Genomic DNA, 21,137 nt, shown 5'->3' with positions numbered 1-21,137 from the left:
AACACTGAGCCTTCCTAAATAAATACCCAATTATTATGTCTTGATACTATTAAAGATGAACCCCCTATGTACTGGCAATTATCCAGGTTGTTATACTAACAATAGCTCGATATTAAAAATAGGTTTACCTAGCGCATCTTTAGCCTATATCTCACTACATTCTCTGAATTTTTGAACGGTCCCATTATAGATTAACCCCGCATGCTCTGGCAATCATCCAGTTTGTTATACTTAAAAAAAATGCGGTATATCGAAAATAGGTTCACCTAGCACACCTACGGTTCAGATTTCATTACGTTTTTTTATTCTTTTGAATAACAGAGTTGACACATGAAGGCCAGTCGCTCGGATATAAAGTTATAGTTCTGATTGAACTTGAAGGTGTCTCTTCACGGTCAATAACTAGCGAGGATTTGCCTTGGTAAGCATGAGCCAATACATATGCTACACTTTGCAATTGACTGGGTCTCACTTTGTAATTAGTCGTTTCCCTCATTTAAGATCCCCGTGGATACTAGAGTATACCCATTTAATCTTCCCTCTTACCAGAATGACCACCTTGGCTTTATATTTGTTAATATGGAAAATGTGTTCGATAAACAGTGATCCACCTTTTGCCACTTTTCCTTTTTCAGATTAAGATATTACTTTTGTAAGTTACCTTTTTGACACGATGCACTGATAATTTGAGTATCCACTATTGATAGTTCCTTGCTTTCCCTTTTGCTTATTGTGATATCCTTTTCCAGATAATAATTTACGAATGTTTATATCCAGAGAGAAACAAGCCCTGTTTGTTCAACTTTCGTCCTCACCATCGATACTTTGGTAAGTGATTTCATACATCTTGGGTTGAGGTCTCCTTGACCATTTAGTCCCCATATGCATTTAATCGACTATCTAATATAGCCCCATTCTCACATGGACTCTTTTGACCCATGACCCTAGCAGCTATAACAGCAGTTGGAAACGCTCTATACTACCACCACAGATATTAGCTAGTTAGATAGACTTTTCTGACAGACGACTTCCTACATATAGATCCATCTTTTTTGATGTCATACGTGTGATTATCATTATGTCACTTATACATGAATTATATATCTCTTTACATTTAGAACTTATTCATTAGTTTGGATCCCCATAAGGAGATTATTCCTTATGTTTCATTATTGGTTGCTCTACAGGTACTATCTTTACCTAAAATTACCACTGCTCAAATACAGGAATGTTAGTTTGTACCTTGTATAGCTATTCTCAATCAGCTATACAAGTAGGGAGTTATTGTCATTTAGGCACTACATATAGTTTTTTATGTTTTTTTTATTGTCATTCATGGTTGATATATTGTAATGTATTTCAGAATGTAATTTCTGAACAAAAGAGTCATATATGTGTTTAGATTTAATTATGAAATAACTATGTCTTTCAGATACTATTGTGGCTCCTGAGGAAGGCATTCCCAACAACGCCGAAACGCGCGTCGAATAATATTGTTTGCCACTTTATGTAATTTTTTATATGTATTTCCTATGTATTATACGACTATTGTATATTTTGTTGTTTGTATAATTGATTCATATTCATGCCTTTTTATTAATTGTTTTTAACATGAACATCTATATACGTATTAAATGAAATAGAATTTTTTATAATCACTTGGTTGTGTCTCCTTTATGCAATTTCTCCCTTCTTATGTGTTAATATTATGCCATAATGTTTACACTGTGCAGCCTGGCCCTTAAGCAGGCCTCCAACAATGCTGTTTGGTCCTCACAGAGGCTTCAAACAGTGCTGCAGCCTGGCCCTCAAGCAGGCCTCCAACAATGTTTCCCTCTGGGCCTCAAGATGCAAGCTCTTAAACAATGCCGCCTGGCCCTCGCAGAGGCCATAAACAATGCTGCAGCCTGGCCCTCAAGCAGGCCTCAAACAGTGCCGCAGCTTGGCCCTCAAGCAGGCCTCAAGCAATGCTGCAGCCTGGCCCTCGTGCTGGCCTCAAGCAATGCAGCCTGGACCTCAAGCAGGGCTCAAGCAATGCTGCAGCCTGGCCCTAAAGCAGGCATCAAGCAATGGTGCAGCCTGGCCCTCCAGCAATGCTGCAGCCTGGCCCTCAAGCAGGCCCCAAACAGTGCAGCAGCCTAACCCTCAAGCAGGCCTCCACCAATGCCATCCCCTGGGCCTCAAGAAGCCCTCAAACAATGCTACTTGGTCCTCACAGAGGCCATAAACAATGCTGCAGCCTAGCCCTCAAGCAGGCCTCAAACAGTGCCGCAGCTTGGCCCTCAAGCAGGCCTCAAGCAATGCTGCAGCCTGGCCCTAGAGCTGGCCTCAAACAATGCATCCTGGACCCCAAGCAGGGCTCGAGCAATGCTGCAGCCTGGCCTTCAAGCAGCCTCAGGCAATGCTGCAGCCTGGCCCTGGAGCTGGCCTCAAGCAATGCTGCCCCCCTGGCCCTCAAGCAGGCCTCAAGCAATGCTGCAGCCTGACCGTCAAGCAGGCCCCAAACTGTGCTGCAGCCTGGCCCTCAAGCAGGCCTCAAGCAATGCTGCAGCCTGGCCCTTAAAGATGCCTCAAGCAATACTGCAGCCTGGCCCTCAAGCAGGCCTCAAACAGTCCTGCAGCCTGGCCCTCAAGCAATGCTGCAGCCTGGCCCTCAAGTAGGCCTCAAGCAAAGCTGCAGCCTAGACCTCAAGCAGGCCTCCAACAATGCTGTCCCCTGGGCCTCAAGAAGCCCTAAACAATGCTGCCTGTCCCTCACAGATGCCACAAACAATGCTGCAGTCTGGCCGTCAAGCAGGCCACAAACAATGCTGCAACCTGGCCCTCAAGCAGGGCTCAAGCAATGCTGCAGCCTGGCACTCAAGCAGGCCTCCAACAATGCTGCCCCCCTGGGCCTCAAGAAGCCCACAAACAATGCTGCAGCCCGGCTTTCAAGAAGGCCTCAAGCAATGCTGCAGCCTGGCCCGCAAGCAGGCCTCAACCAATGTTGAAGCCTGGCCCTCAAGTAGGCCTCAAACAATGCTGCAGCCTGGCCCTCAAGCATTCCTCAAGCAATGCTGCAGCCTGTCCCTCAAGCACACCTCAAACAGTGCTGCAGCCTGGCCCTCAAGCAGGCCTCAAGCAATGCGGCAACCTGGTCCTCAAGCAGGCCTCAAGCAGGCCTCCAACAATGCTGCCCTCTGGGCCTCAAGAAGCCCTCAAACAATGCCGCTTGGTCCTCACAGAGGCTTCAAACAGTGCTGAAGCCTGGCCCACAAGCAGACCTCAAGCAATACTGCAGCCTGGCCCTCAGGCAGGCCTCTAACAATGCAGCAGCCTGGCCCTCAAGCAGGCCTCCAACAATGCAGCAGCCTGGCCCTCAAGCAGGCCTCAAGCAGGCCTCCAACAATGCTGCCCTCTGGGCCTCAAGAAGCAAGCTCTAAACAATGCCGCCTGGCCCTCACAGAGGCCATAAACAATGCTGCAGACTGGCCCTCAAGCAGGCCCCAAACAATGCTGCAGCCTGGCCCTCAAGCAGGCCTCAAACAGTGCCGCAGCTTGGCCCTCAGGCAGGCCTCAAGCAATGCTGCAGCCTGGCCCTCGGGCTGGCCTCAAGCAATGCAGCCTGCACCTCAAGCAGGGCTCAAGAAATGCTGCAGCCTGGCCCTCCAGCAATGCTGCAGCCTGGACCTCAAGCAGACCTCCAACAATGCAGCATCCTGGCCCTCGAGCAGGCCTCCAACAATGAAGCAGGCTGGCCCTCAAGCAGGCCTCCAACAGTGCTGCCCCCTGGGCCTCAAGAAACCCACAAATGATGCTGCCCGGCCCTCACAGAGGCCACAAACAATGCTGCAGCCTGGCCCTCAAGCAGACCTCAAGCAATGCCACAGCATGGCCCTCAGGCAAGCCTCCAACAATTCTGCCCCACCCCCCGGCCTCAAGAAGCCCTCAAACAATTCCTCCTGGCCCTCACATGGGCCTCCAACAATGCTGCAGCCTGGCCCTGAAGCAGGCCTCCAACAATGCTGCAGCCTGGCCCTCAAGCAGGGCTCAGGCAATGCTGCAGTCTTGCCCTCCAGCAATGCTGCAGTCTGGCCCTCAAGCAGGCCCCAAGCTGTGCTGCAGCCTGGCCCTCAAGCAGGCCTCAAGCAATGCTGCAGCCTGGACCTCAAACAATGCTGCAGCCTGGCCCTCAAGCAGTCCTCAACCAATGCTGCAGCCTGGCCCTCAAGCAGGCCTCGAGCAATGCTGCAGCCTGGGCCTCAAGCAGGCCTCAAGCAATGCCGCAGCCTGAGCCTGGCCCTCAAGCAGCCCTCGAATAATGCATCACACAGCGGCCCCCCAACAATCCTGCCACCTGCCCCTTCAACGGGCCCTCGCCTGTGGTCGGTTGCGGAGTGCGTGCCAGCAGCCGTGAAAAACGTTTGTCATTTTTCGCAGTCGAAACTTAAGAGACTCATTTCGTTCGTCAATTTGATTCACAGCCATTTCCCGTCGATGCCAAGAGGCGCCCGCAGACCGTGCCCACTGTCTGTGCTTGGCTGGCTGCGTCTGGCGGACAGCAGAGCAGACGGCTGGTGCGGTGGCACGGGCACCTTGATGGCACACGAACCGATGGAGGTAGGTGCGGGGCTGGGACCTTGTGGAGACAACGTTTCCAAAATTGCATGAACTATTTCTATGTTACTGTTCTCTTTTTAAAAATCCATTCAAAATAGTGATCAGTGAAGTGCAAAAACAAGTGTGGGAACAGTGATCCTCAAGGGGGAGGGGGAGTGGAGGGGGGGGGGGCAGTGGGGGTAGAGCGAGAGACGAGACTAAAAATAACAAAATATCATATAACTACTTTGTTGGCCTTTCACCAGGTAACTGCACTTAAAATATAACACGCACACACTTCCAGTGAAAAATTAAAAAGTTTGAGTAAAAATTGAGAAATGCCCCCTTTTCCGTTATGAAAGCTCAGGTGTATAATGCAATCACTGCACATATCTCTGTGTTCCAGAAAGTGTTAGAACTGAATCCTGGCTGGCTCAGTGGTGAATCGTGATGTGTTTATAGTGCTAGAGAGTCCCAGCTTGAGAGGAAAAGCACTATGAATGTACATGCCATGATCTTAACACTTTAAAACACACATCAGTAGGTTGGCTGACACAAAATGTACAAAAAGAATTGTCCGTTAAAAGGACACATTCCAGAACCCAGCTGTTAAAATCCTTAAATCACTTCTCAAAAAGAGTACATTTCGTGACTGAAGTTTCAGATGATACCATCAATTGAAGCATATACTGGCGCTAAAGCAGCCTTTAGATTTGCTGATTAACCAAATGCACACATTTATATTTCTGGTAGCAGGCACCCTGGTGAGAAGGCGTGTTTCTTCTTTCACTCTCTGCCTCTTTGTGGCTTCACAGTACAGGAGACCACTCCTTCTCTTTCAGCTAGAGGCACCTTCAGATTGCCACTTACAAGGCAGGAGCAGGTGTGTTTTTTTAAGAAAAAGTACTCGAGATGTTTTTGTATAATTGCAAAAGCTGATGAACATTGGTCCCAATAAATCTCCCCCGTCCTCTGCATTCGATATCTGATCAGATCAGATAATTTTGAAGTGCTCCCAGTTTTGGCAGAAAAAGAGACCTGCACAACAGTAGGATAAAGTGGTCTGCCCAAGATCACACCTTTTGTCTAGAGTGGAAAGCTTGTAAGAGATGTCTCACAAGACGACACTTTCTCCTGTGACTAGTTAACCTAGAAACTATTCCTGCTTTCATGACCAAAATAACATTATAAATACACTTTGCGAGATACTTGTTAGCAGTTTTACCGCCCAATGTCCAGGGTGAGTGTAAGCCGTGCTGTACAGGGAAATGTGGACGCAGAGGGGTAACAAAACTTGAGGGGCCCGCCTGTAAAGTACATGAAGGTCCCCCCACCGGACCCAGTCAGGAGCTCTCAGATCAGGGGCCTGCCGCCCCTGTACAGTGCCAGAGGGGGCACTGTGGAGCTTGGGGCCCCAACTCCACGAGGGTTAATATTACCCCACTGTATGGATGTGCAGTTACTAACTATCCCACAGTGACAGTCTGCTACTAAGAAGTGGCAGTCCTCTGCCATTAGAAGCATTGTACACGTGCTGAGAAGTGGTGGTGAGGTCTCTTTTATATGATAGAAGTGCTGGTACTGGAGGGAAGGAAAGAAAGTGCGAAATAGAGAGGGTGCTTTAATAGGTACAGAATACATTCTTTGAGCAGAGTTATTCTGCAACAAGTAACGTTTTTAAACCTCATAATTCACAAGGATTACATAAAATGCACAAGGTGGTTAGTATAGGTCAATAGTGACTTTTCTTGTTCCTGATGACATTGACAGACTATGTGGTCTTCAGTGTCCTGATGTCACAGATCTCCGGTGTCTTATTTTAGGGTGATAACATTCGGGTACCCTTTCTCTACAGTCTGCATACACTGGTGCCTGCGTATTTGTAATGTGTGTGTCTTTTGAGTATGAGGATGTGCATACATTTCTGCATAGGTGGCTGTGTTTGTGTATATACGCATTGTGCGCACGTGTATTTTTATTTATTTTAGCTGTTTGACGTGCACACGTACCCCCTTCAGTTTCAGTGTTCCTTCTGATACTGGAAAAGAACAGCCTAGAATTTGGTTAAAAATGTATTTTCAATCTATTTCAAACCTTCTCGCTCATTGTTCTATAACCAGACTGACCAACTGACCAACCAAAGCCTCCTATTCAGATATTTGTAGAACATTAGTTCAAAATCAAGGAGGATTCTTGGGGGCTTATTTATTTGCCCCCTGCGTCACTTTTTGTGATGCAGCGGTGGCGTAAAAAATGCGCCACGTTGAGCCCTATTTACAAAGTGACGCATCTAAGCAGCTGCCTCACTTTGTAAAGCCCCGCGCTACATTATACCTGCGTCAGGTATAAGTTTGCGGGGTGAGCGTTCCCCCGTAAAAAAGAGTCGTAGAGGTGGCGCAGTGAAATCTATAAGATTTCACTGCGCTACTTCTAGACACTACTGCAGCAATATCTTATGCCTGCCTCACAGCAGGCGTAAGACCGACGCAGGCCCTTTCACACAGGGCTTGCCTCATGTGAAAGGACACATTGCTGGAGTTGAGTCTGTTTTCACTTTTGCGCTGACAGATACGTCAATAATATTGACGTATCTATTATTGCGACATGATACGTCACACAATAACTATGTCGCATCCGTCATGTCGCTAGGAGGGCGCAGTGAAAACTGTTGCATCGTTGTTATCACGCTGCGTGACAGTTTTCATACATGAGGCTCTAGGTGCTGTTGACAGAGTAAGAATGTTTACTGACACCACCTCTGTGTTACTCATTTCATCAACTTCGGATGGAAGAAGTAAGATCTTTATTGCCAATTATTAAAAATCATTGCAATATAAACTAGCAATAAATGTCTTTTGCATTTGATGAATTGTTACAAAAATGATGCCAAAAACTTTAAGAGGAAATGGATACGACAGCAAGTCGAGGTTAAAATTGCGTTAAGATCGACAACATAATGTTCATTGCATGTTGCATATAGGGAGGCCGAGGCAGTTTCTGGCTAAAATCATTCATTGGTTATTAATGTGAAAGAGCCGGTGAGTGCTGTATAAGCAGCTTTGATACATGTTGCAAAAACCTGGTGGCCTTGCATGATAGCTCTATGCTCCACTGGCTCCCTGTTAGAGAGAGGGTGAAGTTTAAAGCACTCTGCATGGCCCATAAAATCTTGCAGGGGAAAGGGCCACCTATGCTACGGAGTATGGTTCAATCTTACAAGGCCCCTCGCGCCCTCCGCTCAGACCATCAACATCTCTTGCAAGTCGCGAGAGTAAGAAAAGCCAGGACTGGCGGTAGAAGATTCTCCGTCAACGTGGCAGCATTATGGAATTCCCTTCCGCTTGCCCTGCGCTCCGAAATGGGTACCCGGCGATTTAGCAAACTCCTAAAGACCCATCTGTTCCCTGCTTAACGCTTTCTCTGCTATGGTGTGTACTCTGGACGAGCGCTGGGATGCCCAAGGGTAACCACGCGCCATACAAGACTCAATAATAATAATAATAATGGTATGGCGGTTCATGAGGGCCATCCCTGCGGGCGGCAACACCTGATCTGAAGAGCCCTTAAACTTGGATGTAGCAATTCCCATCTGAGAGGTAAGACAGCAGGACACACACAAAGAAGATGAAGTAGGCTTTCTTGGCTGTAGCCACACAAGCGGCATTTGTTATCCGGGCACGACTGCTTCCAGGAGGCGACTTGGTCTTTTGAAGGAAAAGCACCCAGAGGAAGTGATAGTGATGCGTGTTGGGTTGGTTCTGCAATGTGGTTCGTCAGATATGGTTGAGGGTTCTAGGAAGTGTAAAAATGCAGAACGGCCCATGTGTGCCTTTTCTGGGCAAGCTCCGCCTTATCAATAATCTGGGATTGTTGATTAGTTGTTTCTTTTAAAGGCAGGGAAGTCCAGATTCAAGTTCCAGGCGTGATCTAGGTGTAGGTTGCTTATGGTCTGCTGGAGGATAGTTGGCCACGAGTTTCTATAGCTGGGCTGCCTCCACATTTCTGACCAACACATGGCGGCTGGTGAATCTCTGGGTGCTGCCCTGAGCTTCCAGCAGAATTGAACGAGGGCGCCGCTCCTAAGCAGACTTTGGTGGACCAGACCAAGCTCCACTGACCTGTGATTGGGATCTATGTTGTGGAAGCTGGAAGAGGAATGTAAAGAGGGACGATAGGGGCTGGTTTAGTGTGATTGCACCTCTCCCCTTTAACAGTTCGGAGCCATATGTAAGCGATGGGAGACATTTTGCCCTAATGACCTGTAACAGATGTTGTTGTGATGTTCTTCCGATCTTTTTTTGGAGCATTTTGCAGACAAATTGAAGTTTGTTGGCGAGGGCTCTTCTATGGGTGAGCTGCTCTTTGAATGATGATTGGGCGTCCGTTACCACTCCCAAGTATTTATATGATTTGACCAGCTTCAGAAGGATAAAAGGCTGAATGAACCTGCCTGGACTCAAACCTGTGACCCTGGAATCAAACACAGAACCCTGCAGTGGTTGCATTAATCCACCGAGCTATGAGGCTCGGCTCTGCACATTAAGAAGAAGAAGAGCTGGTGGTACAAGACAGCCGATGCTGTTCTGTACCTTCCCAGAATTCAGTAAAGGATATTGAGAAATTCAGCACTTGTTCATATCCACCAATACAGAGTATATTTGGACTTGCCCAAGGGCACTGTTGTGAATGGAACCCAGAGTGCTCGTATTTTAGAGCCTTACATGTTTGTATTGTAGAACCTATCTAGCGCTTCACACCCCTGATAGGACCACTAAGCGCTCTGACTGTGCAGTTATAAGCGAATAGGCCTTCTCAGTGATGCAGAAAAATACCCACTCCCCTGCCCATAATGATAGCTTAATCAAATGTCAAAACCAGAGGTCACCTCGTAGTTTTGAGACCTAGGTCAAATGTCTTCTACTGGTCACCCACTTTCTGTGAGTCCCTCCTTGCACAAGGGTGGCTCTCTTCCAATGCTGTGCTTTAAGATAAAAAAAAGCGACACTGATCATTTCACACAGATGAAACAAAGAAACCAGAGTGCTTCTAAAGTCAGTAAAGACCACAGGAGAGCTCATTTACCCCAAAACATATTATTTATAAGGCTTAGTGAAGCAAATCAGGATGGAGTTAGGACATGAGTTCATGTGCAGATAAAAGATGGCAATGCTTAATTTGCAAAAATAAATAAATAAATAAATGATGCAGGGGCCCAAGGATTTTTTAGGTGCCCGCTGCTGGTGCTGTTGAATACCAAACACCAAAGCTGCCTAGTCTTGATTTATGTATGTATTTTTTTAAATGTTTCTATAGCGGTACTCTACCGAAGTCTATCAGAGCACATGACAAAAAACCAATAATAAAGATAACAGATTTGAAGTGATGGTGGCCCATCACAAATTTTAGGTGACATGCCAATTCATGCCTATTTCTTCCACCATCCTACTTTTTATTTCTTCTTATCGCGCTCTAGCAAATTCTTTCTCAACCCTGCTATCTCAGTGTGTCACTGTTTTCCTATTTTTCTCTTAGTTCTTCTTTGTTTGCTTGTTTGTTTCTTACTTCGTTAGTTTGTTTGTTTGTTTCTTTTCTTCGTGTCTGTCTCTTGTTGTGGGGGAAAGTCTGATGATGAAAAATAAGTCCCGGTCGCCAAAAAGGAGTGTCAGAGTCCACCCTCTGCACCCACTGGCTCAAAATAAGCACTGGTTAGGCTGGTGTTACTGTTAGTCTTCAAAGCTCAATTTACCGACTCAGGGAGGATAGAATGCTGAGCTGCCATTACCAGGGTTCATACTTGTGACCTGCATATCGCAGGCAATGTTATGGTACAGATCACTTGTAGGTCACGCATACGCGCTTGTGGTCTCTTGGCGCTAGGATGAAAATTGGCCTAAAAGACAGATCTCAAAAACTCAAAGATGAATTATTGAAACAGCCAGGTTTTGAGTTGGTTACTATTTATTAGCAGGTGGCTGGTAGTTCTCAGTTCCACAATTAGTGCCCCAGAGAAAGATCTACCACTAAATTGCAACTTCTTGAATATGGAATCTTCAACGGAAGGGATTTGGTAGTAAGTAGAAGGTGAGTATGGAGTGACTTAGTTTTACCAATAACTAGTAGACTTCCTTTTCAGTGATCTGCTTACAATACACAGGGCCATGAAAGATACGATGAAAGACACCAGGGCAGGAACAGGACGCCAATGAAGCCTTTTCAAGGTAATTGTGATGTAGCCGAATCTCACCGAATGTGCCACCATTTTTGCTGCTTTGCTTTGAAGGATTTGAAGCTGGGTCACCAGAGATGTATCCAAAGCTAAATAGAAGGTGTTGCTATAATCCAGTGTAGGTCCTACTTAGCCACAGGCTGCTAAATTGCCTCATTTTACAAGTGTTCTCAGTTGTAACCTAGAGACAGAACTGAAATTGGACAACAATTTCTTCAAGAACCAATAAATTGGAGCTCATGGTGTGTCAGTGGAATCACATGGGACGGGGTCAAAAAAAGCAGAGTCTGACAGTCAACCTAAACATTTTTTTTAATTCTTCAACTAAGAAATGGGCAAGAAAGGAAAACTTGACAGCAAATCTGTTTATGGTTACTTAATTAGTGACTAAGAGGCTGCATTTTAAAATATCTCACAGGGTTAATGAACCTAGTGCAGAGATCTTTGCATGGTCAGCAATTTTTCAGGGGATTATAATAATAAATGGTAATATAACACCAGTGGTTAATGCGCCTGCTGAAAAGAGCTGTATTTTGTCTAGTCCCTCGAGCATACAGTGACGGCTGCATCAGCGAGTAGCGATTAAAGCACCGCTTGATTACTTTGACGTACACATCACTAGGGATCATTACGGTACATTCAACGCATCCCCAACACGATCTAGATCAGATATTCGCCACTGATTTTTGGCCAGCAGCTATATGGTTGACACAGATACGATTAATTGGTATGATGTACGCTTTTAAGGGACACGCTGCATGTTCCGCATTTTGAGTGCTGCTGTCGCACTCTACACCTAGGAGCTTTTTGGACCTCTATCCTCATTGAGTCCTCATTGAAGGACCTTGGTGCCCTCCTTCCATCACTGTCCTGATGAAGAGCCCTTTGTAAGGTGCTAACCAACCTACGTTGCAATTCTGGGGTCGAAAAGTCGACATTTCTTTTGCTTGATGCTAGCCCTTGAAACAACAGAGACTATATTTATTGTGTTTCACAAATGGTGTCTACCTACCTAAAACTTGTATGGAAAATGTATCTACCCTTGGCTTGATATTGGAAGCCTGATTTGTTTTAAAAAATTGGCATATGATTCCACTCCTTTTTCCATGTTCTTCCCATGATCACGTATCCTCACCTAATTCACTCACCCTCCCCTCTTTTTTCTCTGTCCTGCCGGGCACCTTTTGTACATATGAAATTATCTTTTTCTATATGCAAAGTAAAATTTTGTGTGGCAATGTGATTAAATAACATTTGCTTCTGATAAATCGTTGTTGCAGAATATTCGTAATGTAGAACAGCGGGCTGATATGCCTGCTGCAAAGCTATTTGTGTAATTACTCGAATCTGATATTCTTGCATATCGCTTAGATATAGGGTTTGAACAAATACAAAAACCTGCCTCCAAATCACAGTTTCGCTCAAGTACTTGTGAAGTGATAACGGGCTTATAAAAAACTCGTTGCCCACGCTAAAGCTGAATGGGAGGAAAAGCAATGGGAAGAACTTACTAAGGCCCTAGCGATCAAAGACCATCGACTGTTCTGGAGGATAGTGAGTGGGGGGTCGGAAAATCTCCAGTCGGCAATTGAGCCAAACATCGCACCAGGGGCGTGGCAGGCACATTTTCAGTCCCTCTACAGCTCTGAGCCAGGAGAATCCATCACTGAGACTGGGGTTGGTTGGCCAGATTAGGAGGGGGATCCAATAACTCTGGGCGAGGTAACTGCTGCTATAGCGGGACTCACCTCGGGGAAGGCGCCAGGATTGGATGGCCTACCCGGGGACCTGTTTAAACAGGAGCCCACTGTTTGGGCCCCCTACCTTGCCGCTCTGTTTAACGGAGTTCTTAGCGGCATGGAAATCCCTAGTACTTGGTTGGGGGCGGAGGTGGTGCCCATATTCAAAAAGGGCTCACCTCTCCTCCCAGCCAACTACAGACCCATCAGTTTAATTGATGTAGCACAGAAACTGTTTGGCAGGGTATTGCTGAATCGGCTCCAGCACTGGGCGGAAGAGGTGGGTGTCCTTAGCCCCTATCAGGCGGGATTTAGGAAGGGAGTTTCTACAGTGGACCAGGTTTTTAGATTGAACATCATCTATTGGAGGGCAGCAATATTCGAGGGCGGCAGTCTCTACACAATTTTTGTGGATTTACGGGCCACCTTCGACCTGGTGCCCAGAGGGAAACTCTGGAGCGTCCTGGCAGAGATGGGCGTTCCCCCGGACATCCTATTAATTTTACAGAGACTACACCACAATAACTATGCTCGAGTGAGGTGTGGGAGGTCCGGGGCACTTACGGATAGATTCCCCGTTGACCGAGGGGTAAGGCAGGGTTGTGTGCTGGCACCGACCCTGTTTTGCCTCTTCGTCAACGGGGTAATCGCCCACCTGAATGCCACCGAATACACCGACGCCCCCAAACTGAATGGCAGCAGGGTGCCTGCAATTATGTTTGCAGATGACACCCTGCTGCTATCTAAAACCCCTATGGGGATACAGAGGATCCTTGATTCATTTGTGGCCTTCTGCACTGACAGGGGGTTAGAAATTAACGCGGCTCAAACCAAGTTTATGGTTTTGAACCCAAGCCAAAAACTGCGGCCGAACCCGCTATTGGGAGCCACACGGCTCGAGAGTGTCTCCACCTTCGAATACCTCGGTGTGACTCTCAATGAAACCATGTCCTGGGGATCTCATCAGAGCAGGGCGAACCTCAAATTGGTCCAAACTACAGGGGGCATCGCCCGGATGATGAATGGCTCCTCATACCGTCCGCTGGGGTCGCTCATCCAGATCTACAAGGTGCAGGCCAGGGGTGCAACTATGTATGGGGCGGAAATGTGGGGACACACATCCTGCCGTAGTCTGTCCTTAACGGAGAATAATTTCATCAGACAGATAGTCGCACTTCCGCCCAGCACCCCGCTCCTCCCCTTGAGGTTAGATCTGGGTCTACGACCAATAGCCGATGAAATAGGTTTGAGACCCATAGCCTTCTGGCGTAGGCTGTGGAGTAGCAACGATCTTGCAGCCTATAGGGCGGAATTGATGGAGCTATTGACCCACCCGAAAGCGCTCCGGATCCCCTGGATAAAATACATCCAAAATACATGTATGAAAATGGGGTTCTCTGACCTATGGACTGATCCTGCTAATGCTGCACTAAACATTTCTAAGAAATCCCTGGCCAATGCATATCGTGAACAAAAATTGGCTAGGGCCCTAGATAGCCAGGGTGAAGGGTCACTATCCTCTGTATTTGTACAAAGTAAGGACTTATACAGGTTTGAGGGGGTTTTAGATGCCATTTCCCCTGTGCTGGCCAGGAAGCTGTTTCTCCAATGGAGATATGGCACGTTGCCCCTTCGATCTTTTACCAGCTCCTGGTCATCACCTCCCACCACTAAGCAGTGTCCGGCCTGTGATGCCGCGGAGGAAACTGATTTACACATGGTCCTCTTTTGCCCAGTCTACAAGGTTGCGAGGAAATACTGGCTCCTTCCACTGATTAGAAACATGGGTTGTAGGGAGTATGCCCCAATGTATAGGATTTTAAGATCTGGTGTCACAGGCCCAACTGTGTTCGCACTGGCAACATTTTTCATTAATGTCTGGCACACCCGCAACCGTATTTTAAAGACGCAGGCTCCCTCTTAATTTTAAGATTCATAGTTTTTAAGGCATTTTTTAGCAACATGTAATTCCAATGTTTTATACTGTTTAAGTGTGTATTGATTGATTATACATGTTGATTTACTGTGATTGTACATGTTTTATTGTTTATCTTTTATGGCCAATGGCCGAAATAAAGATTGGAATCAGATAACAGGCAGCTGAGTGTCTTTGTTTCACGCCATTGTATTGGCATCTAGCTGTTAAGCTTCAAATTACGATGAGCCAGGGTGATATTGAAACAAGAGAAGGGCTATGGGCCTGCAAATCAGGCCTTTGCTTTGGGCCCAGCTGGAATGAAGATAAAAAAAAAATATTCCCTATCTGTAGGTTGCTGCTTGGAAAGGAAAGACAAGCACGCGCAGGTGCTACTGAATGTGTTCCGATGTTGACAAATTACGCAGAGACAAATTCAGCATGTTTCAGTGGATCTAACCCAACAGAACCCAGGTCCGGCTTAAAAAAAGCTGCTGGATCGGGGATCCACCATGATTCCCCTCATTTCCTGCACTGTGTACAGGAATAGATTACTTATGAGACCTGATTTTTGAGTTGAGGCCCAGAGTAAGTTGTACAGCCTAGGTTTTCAGCGACACTTGATGGATGTGGACAGGCCGCTGTACCAGGGTCTTGCTGCCTAAATATTGTCTGACTGAAAATAGCATATCCTAAATATCCTTCACAAATATGGCCCCATTGGAGTTAATAATCGAAAATCTACACCCAATAGAACAATATTTTTGCAACTGATATTTAGGCCACAATATGTATGTCAGGCCCTACGTTTGTGAACAATATTCAGGCAATCAAGTGCCTTGGGTCAGTATCAGGGATTATGAGAGGTGCGATCCCACCTGATTACAAAATCACATTTTTTCAGAATATATTTTCAGCCGGTTCTCTCACATTCCAGCGTGCATTGCCATTACATGACATGAGATGCATTGTTTCTTTGATAGCGCCAACCTAGCCGGGATATAACGGAGCGCTATATTCATAGAATTAGTGGACACAGAAGCAATGACTGAGAAGGTGGTAGGAAGCTTCGACACCAGGCAGAAGTAGGGGCATAAAACAGGTTGCAATGTGCCTAGAGGCACCTTTGTTCAAAGGCATTTTATCTGAGTGGCCAGGTTTAGCCCTTTCTGTTCAAAAGCACTGTAAGTTGCATCAACAGTGGAGTGAAATTATTTTCTTAATTTATTGCTTGGGAGCCTTGTGTGTGCCTGGGAGAGGGGGCTAAACATTATGTGAAATCAGTTGCCCAATGAATAGATTGGTCTTTAGCGCCTTAGATCTCTAAACTGCGGGAGTGAGGGTATGTACCTGTGCGCTATATAAATGCAATTACAATACAATACGGTGGCTGTCAATCAGGATCCACAAGTACATTTATATAAGGTATGGAATAGCTTAGTGGGTTACTGTACCTGCTGAAGAGGCTTATATTAAGTCTGAAGCACACGTTTAAATAAATATCAGTGGGTTGGCTAAATACCGCCCATTTAAGCTCAATAAATTCCATTGAGCTGGGGGCCAAAGTATTTATGTACCAGGTTATTGGATTTTACGTTTCCAATGCATTAGTGGAAATGAGGCGATGTCTTTCAAAATATATTGATCTGTTGTCCTATTGGGAGATGGTTCAGCAAAGCATGCATTAGCAAAATGATGCCAGATTGTGAATGGCCTAATGACATTCACATGCATTTTATGCTTTAAATCTTAGCTGCAGCTTGCTTCCTGAGTACATGGAGTGGTGTGGCTCACTGGTTAGAGGCGGCAGACCCGAGAGCAGAGGGTGGCCCGGGACCAGGGTTCAATTCCCGATGCGGCAGGGTCGTGGACCAGGTCAGTGGACTCAATAATTCTCATCTCAGTGCCTACTCTAACCAGGGATCACACTTGGCAACTCTGGGCATTAGCTTGCCTCATCTCCACAACGGCCCCCCCACATATGCCAGGGATGCCTGGTTTCACCTTGGAGATACCCAGTAGGGACCATCTCACAGGGAAAGCCAGGACGGGTTCCCCAGCGGTCTACTGCGCAGAGATACTCCTTCGGGAGTCGATTCTAGCGCATTACAAACCCACAATTAATTAATTAATTAATGCAGCCGAGTGGTCGCACAGGTACATGGATCCATACGGAACCCTGAAGGCCTGGCACTTTTTCATTATATATATGCACTAGCAGCCCGTCCCGACATTGCCGGGTATGAATTGCTGCCAGCCAGTAGTATATTGTTTTGTAGGATTTCGTTTTGATGGCATTTTTTATCTGTGACAGGCCTGTGAAACGCTCCGATTCACAGTGCACTGCTGATGCACTTAAGAGTGCGCGTTCAGTAGTGTGTGAACTCGAGTTTCCCTACTTTATTTTTCCTTGCAATATTATATAGCGCGAACTCGACAACATGGCATGAGCACAATTTACATTACAGAAGAACACATTCATTTGTGGTAGGCACGGGGAGACTGTGGTAAATATTTGATTTACCGTCTTAATTTATATGCAGGTAAGTACTTAAACAAAAATAACTCAATCGGAAAGAAAGACGCAGAGTCCGTGGTGTTAGAGTTCTTAGGGGTTTTATTCCTTAAAAAGGAATGGGTCAGGTACCAGATATCGGGTTCCTGCCACCACTGGGGTGCAGGAAGGGATAGAGCATACTTTATTGACATTACATTACTTTTATACTTAATATACACAATAGAAGTCAATGTAGAAGGCGTAACAGCTGAGAGAAACAAGATAAAGATACACACGTGTTAGCAATACGTAATCAGAAGGCGTGAACTAAGGCGTGCACAGAGGTGTGTTCTAGAAACGTCACATGTAAGTGTCAGAAGTGGGTGGCTCTATGACAGAATAGTGCAGAGTCAGCAGGAATCGGTAGCTAGGATGCGCGCGCAGCTGCATGACGTGTGATTGACGTAAAGTTGGAGGGTGCAGGGGACTTGACATTTACACTAGAGGAAAGAGACAGAAGTCTGGCATGTCAGATCAACTCGTTCCTATATCATATATGGTATCTGATGTTTGGGAACCATATTATCTAGAAGGAAAAGGTCTCTCGGACAGAGGCTATTCTATACTGACTGTGAGTGCGTGTATAAGCGTCTAGGTGTCTGCATGAGATGCGAGGGGGCATGGGCCTACCATGGTAACAGAGACTATGAATTACTTGGACGGAGACAGTGAGGCCGGGCCCTTTGCTCTGCAGCTGGAAGGATGTTTACTTAAACTAGTAGGCAGGAATGTATTTTTGAGGAGTAGAACAGATAATTCGAAGGTTGAATACAGTCTTGGCAGGCAACAGGCTGAGCTAAGCGCCGTGAGCCGCGCAGGGAGTAAGGCAGAGGTCACGAGCATAGGGGCCGGCCCAGGCTGAGGCATTTCAGAGTCTGAAGGCAGAAAAAGGCTCGATGGCAGAATTCAGGGCCTACTTCGCCTGGGCTGGAAAAACGTGTAAAGTACACCACAAAAAGACGTTGGCAAGGCATACTTAGAAACGGACTATTCAACCCGTTCAGGGTGGGTCTGAAAGAGAACATGTTAACGTTGGACGCAAATGTGTTTGCGTCTTCATAGCTGGCACAGGAGGGAAGTTACATGCACTTTAAGTTCGTACATGGAGACGGTGGGGTACACGTTAGGGAACATTTCTTGACCATAGAATTTATATTTCCTCATTCCCTCCTTGTTCCCTACGGACCCTTCATGATATATCGATCCTCATGAACCGATCAGTCTGTTCACGTAACATCATTTGCTCTTCTTTCTTCTGTTCACGTTTTGCATGAAAACTGGAATGCGGAATACATGACGTGGCGCACAGACCGCAAATCGCTGGCCCACATTGTAGACATAGGCAACAACTGAATACTATGAGAAGACCAATGCCTAGGAACGATAGAATCTTCCATCCCCAAGCAGTCAACGTGGTCCAGAACCAACCGGACCAAGTCCAGGTGCCTGGATTCTGATGTATCAAACTTGCAATTTTATGAAGACGAGTGATAGCTTTATATACAGTTGGCGCGTTTTCTGGAATGAAAACACAGCAACTTGACCCTATGACCTTACAAGCTCCGCCTCTATCTGCCAAGATGACGTCAATAACAAGACGATTCTGAAGAACAACAACCCGCATGGCGGACTGCTCTTCTGTTAAGTTGCCTAGAGCGGAGGTAGTTTCATTCACTACTGCTTCGAGGGTTCTAGTTAATTTGCGTATCAGTTTACTATTGAAAACAGCACCTAAGTAGGGGAAGAAACCTTTATTAAAGTCTGTATATTGCTCCCATGCCGTTTCAGTATAGTCGACAATCGGGAGATCTCTTCTGAGTCTACTGTTTACTAGATTTGTATTTCTGTGATAATCAGGAGGAGCTAGGAAAACAGGGGGCAGAAGGAAGGCAATGTAACAGGTACCATCCCAATCTAGAGGTAAGCGTATGTATGCGGTATGGCCACAAACAAAGTAGGAATGACGAGTAGCTCTAAATGTAGACCTGCCCTGATCACTGAATTCGACCACAGTGGTACATTTACTATGACCTAAGTGTACTGAACCCTTCTTTCTGAGACATAAATCACCAGTGACTGGTAATACTGACATAGCAGGGAGAACTGGTGCAGCTTCGGATTCAACAGTAAGAATCATGAGGTTAATTGTGTAATTGCCTAATCCATATACTTCATTTTCTAGATCAGTTCCTGTCCTAGTGGGAAGTCCCTTCTTGTCAGGGTAGCAGGCGTTAAGCAGAACTAAGTTCAGGTTTCCCCAAACCCAATTTCCTTCGAAAATGGCAATATCAGAATCTAAAGACTTAATTAATCTGAACCATGCACCACAGGAGCCATTGTGAGTGAACGGGTACGGAAAAAGAGGCAGAACTCCCTTGTATTTCTGGTAGGGAGGGAGTCGGCCACATATCCAACAGTTGGTAGCATTGTTAGTCTGATGGGAGTGATGTAACATACTAATGAATGTATTGTTGCGCAGCGCAAGTCTGTAAGATAACTCATGTAATGGTAATTCACTAAAAGAATGTTCGGCAGAGACATTGTAGGCAGATTGTGTATGCTTGAAGATAGGGTAATATACAGGCAGCAATATACTAGCAGCAATAATCAGAAGGCTTAGAAAAAACAAAATCAATAATGTCACTATACAGTGACTACGGAGTGATTTACAATATGCACGTTTCTTGAATTGTCTCTCTCTCTCTCTATCTCGATCTAGGGGATACATGTCAGAAACTAATTTAACCGATTCACCTAGGGGAGGACTTAAATAATTAAACTGTCTGACTTACTAGATCGTAATTCAGTTTTGTACTCCTCTTGCGGAGTTTTCTCTCTTTTGGGAACTTTAAAGTCACTAGATTCTGGGCAGTCCTTAGAGGGGGTGGAGGAGTCAGTTTCTGGTAAAAGTTCATTGCATTTTTTTATATGACTCGTGTGGATCCACCCCTTGCGGCCTTCAACCTTGATAGCGGTCCTCGTGGTCAGAAGGACGAGCTTCGGCTCCTGCCAGCGGGGCTCCAGCGGACTCCTCCTATCGAAGTTGCGGATCAGCACAGTATCACCTGGACGGACATCGTGTGGCTTTACATCCGTGTTGTCGGGAAAGGCTGCGGCAACCTGTGAACGACATGATTGGAGTGCAGACATCAAGGAGGCAAGGTAATCTGTCAGCATATTGCAATCAACATCAGTTATTTTCTTAGGCATGGGCGTCCCCCACATATTTGGTGGCCTGCCAAAGACCACCTCATACGGGGATAGCCCTGATCTCGAATGAGGAACCATCCTCATGTAGAATAATGCAACTGGCAGGGCGACTATCCAGTCGACCCCTTTCTCTTTACAAACTTTAGCAAGACGGGTTTTCAGTGTCTGATTATGCCTTTCTACAAGGCCAGCTGCCTCGGGATGTCGGACGCAATGGAATTTCCACTGGTATCCTAGCAGGAGTGAAACCTGCTTCATGAGCTCGGACGAGAAGGGCTGTCCGTTATCTGAGTACACGATACGAGGCAAGCCGTACCGTGGGAAGAATTCTCGAACCAGCTGCCTGGCAGTGGTCGGAGCTGTGTAGTCTGGGACTGGATATGCTTCGGTCCAACGGGAAAGTGCACAAACAACTACGAGGACATACTTAAATCCTCGGCATCGGTTCATCTGGATATAATCCATCTGGAGGACTTCAAAAGGGTGATCGGGAGGATGAAATCCACCTTGCTCTACAGGGACGCTTTTACCTGGATTGAACTGACAACAGATCATGCAAGTACGCACTTTCTGTTTTGCTGCTGCTCGTAAATGTTTGTTGTACCAGAGATTCTGTAAACTGTCTAACATGGCTTTTTCTCCTAGGTGGGCTGGACTATGTGCGGTATTTATTATGACTTGAACCATAGAGTCGGGGAGAAACCATGTAGATTTTCCCTTCGTCATCCATCCCTGATCTGTCTGGATCCCTCCTAGTTCAGTCCATTTCTTGATTTCATCTGAAGTGGCATGTGTCTGAATATCGATTACATCTAGTGTGGGATCCTTAACAGTCATACAATGTGTCGGTACTATAATCTTTGTCACATCAGTTGTCTGGGTGTGAGTCAATGCTGTATGTTTTGCTGTTTG

At 46.1% G+C, this 21,137-nt stretch overlaps 1 protein-coding gene and 1 long non-coding RNA gene across 2 annotated transcripts in view; one reads left to right on the top strand and one right to left on the bottom strand.

Annotated features, from left to right (window-relative positions):
• The window catches only part of CCR10 (C-C motif chemokine receptor 10), a 127,166-nt gene that overhangs the window by 54,264 nt on the left and 51,765 nt on the right, over nt 1-21,137 (bottom strand). The window lies entirely within an intron of this gene.
• LOC147717157 (uncharacterized) lies at nt 69-1,655 on the top strand. Its single transcript, XR_015295800.1, has 3 exons — nt 69-421; nt 750-828; nt 1,433-1,655. It is a non-coding gene; the product is annotated as an uncharacterized LOC147717157 (long non-coding RNA).

This window comes from Lissotriton vulgaris, chromosome 5 (genome assembly GCF_964263255.1).
Source record: "Lissotriton vulgaris chromosome 5, aLisVul1.2, whole genome shotgun sequence".
Lineage (NCBI taxonomy): Eukaryota > Metazoa > Chordata > Amphibia > Caudata > Salamandridae > Lissotriton > Lissotriton vulgaris.
This window is presented reverse-complemented; position numbering and strand designations above follow the sequence as displayed.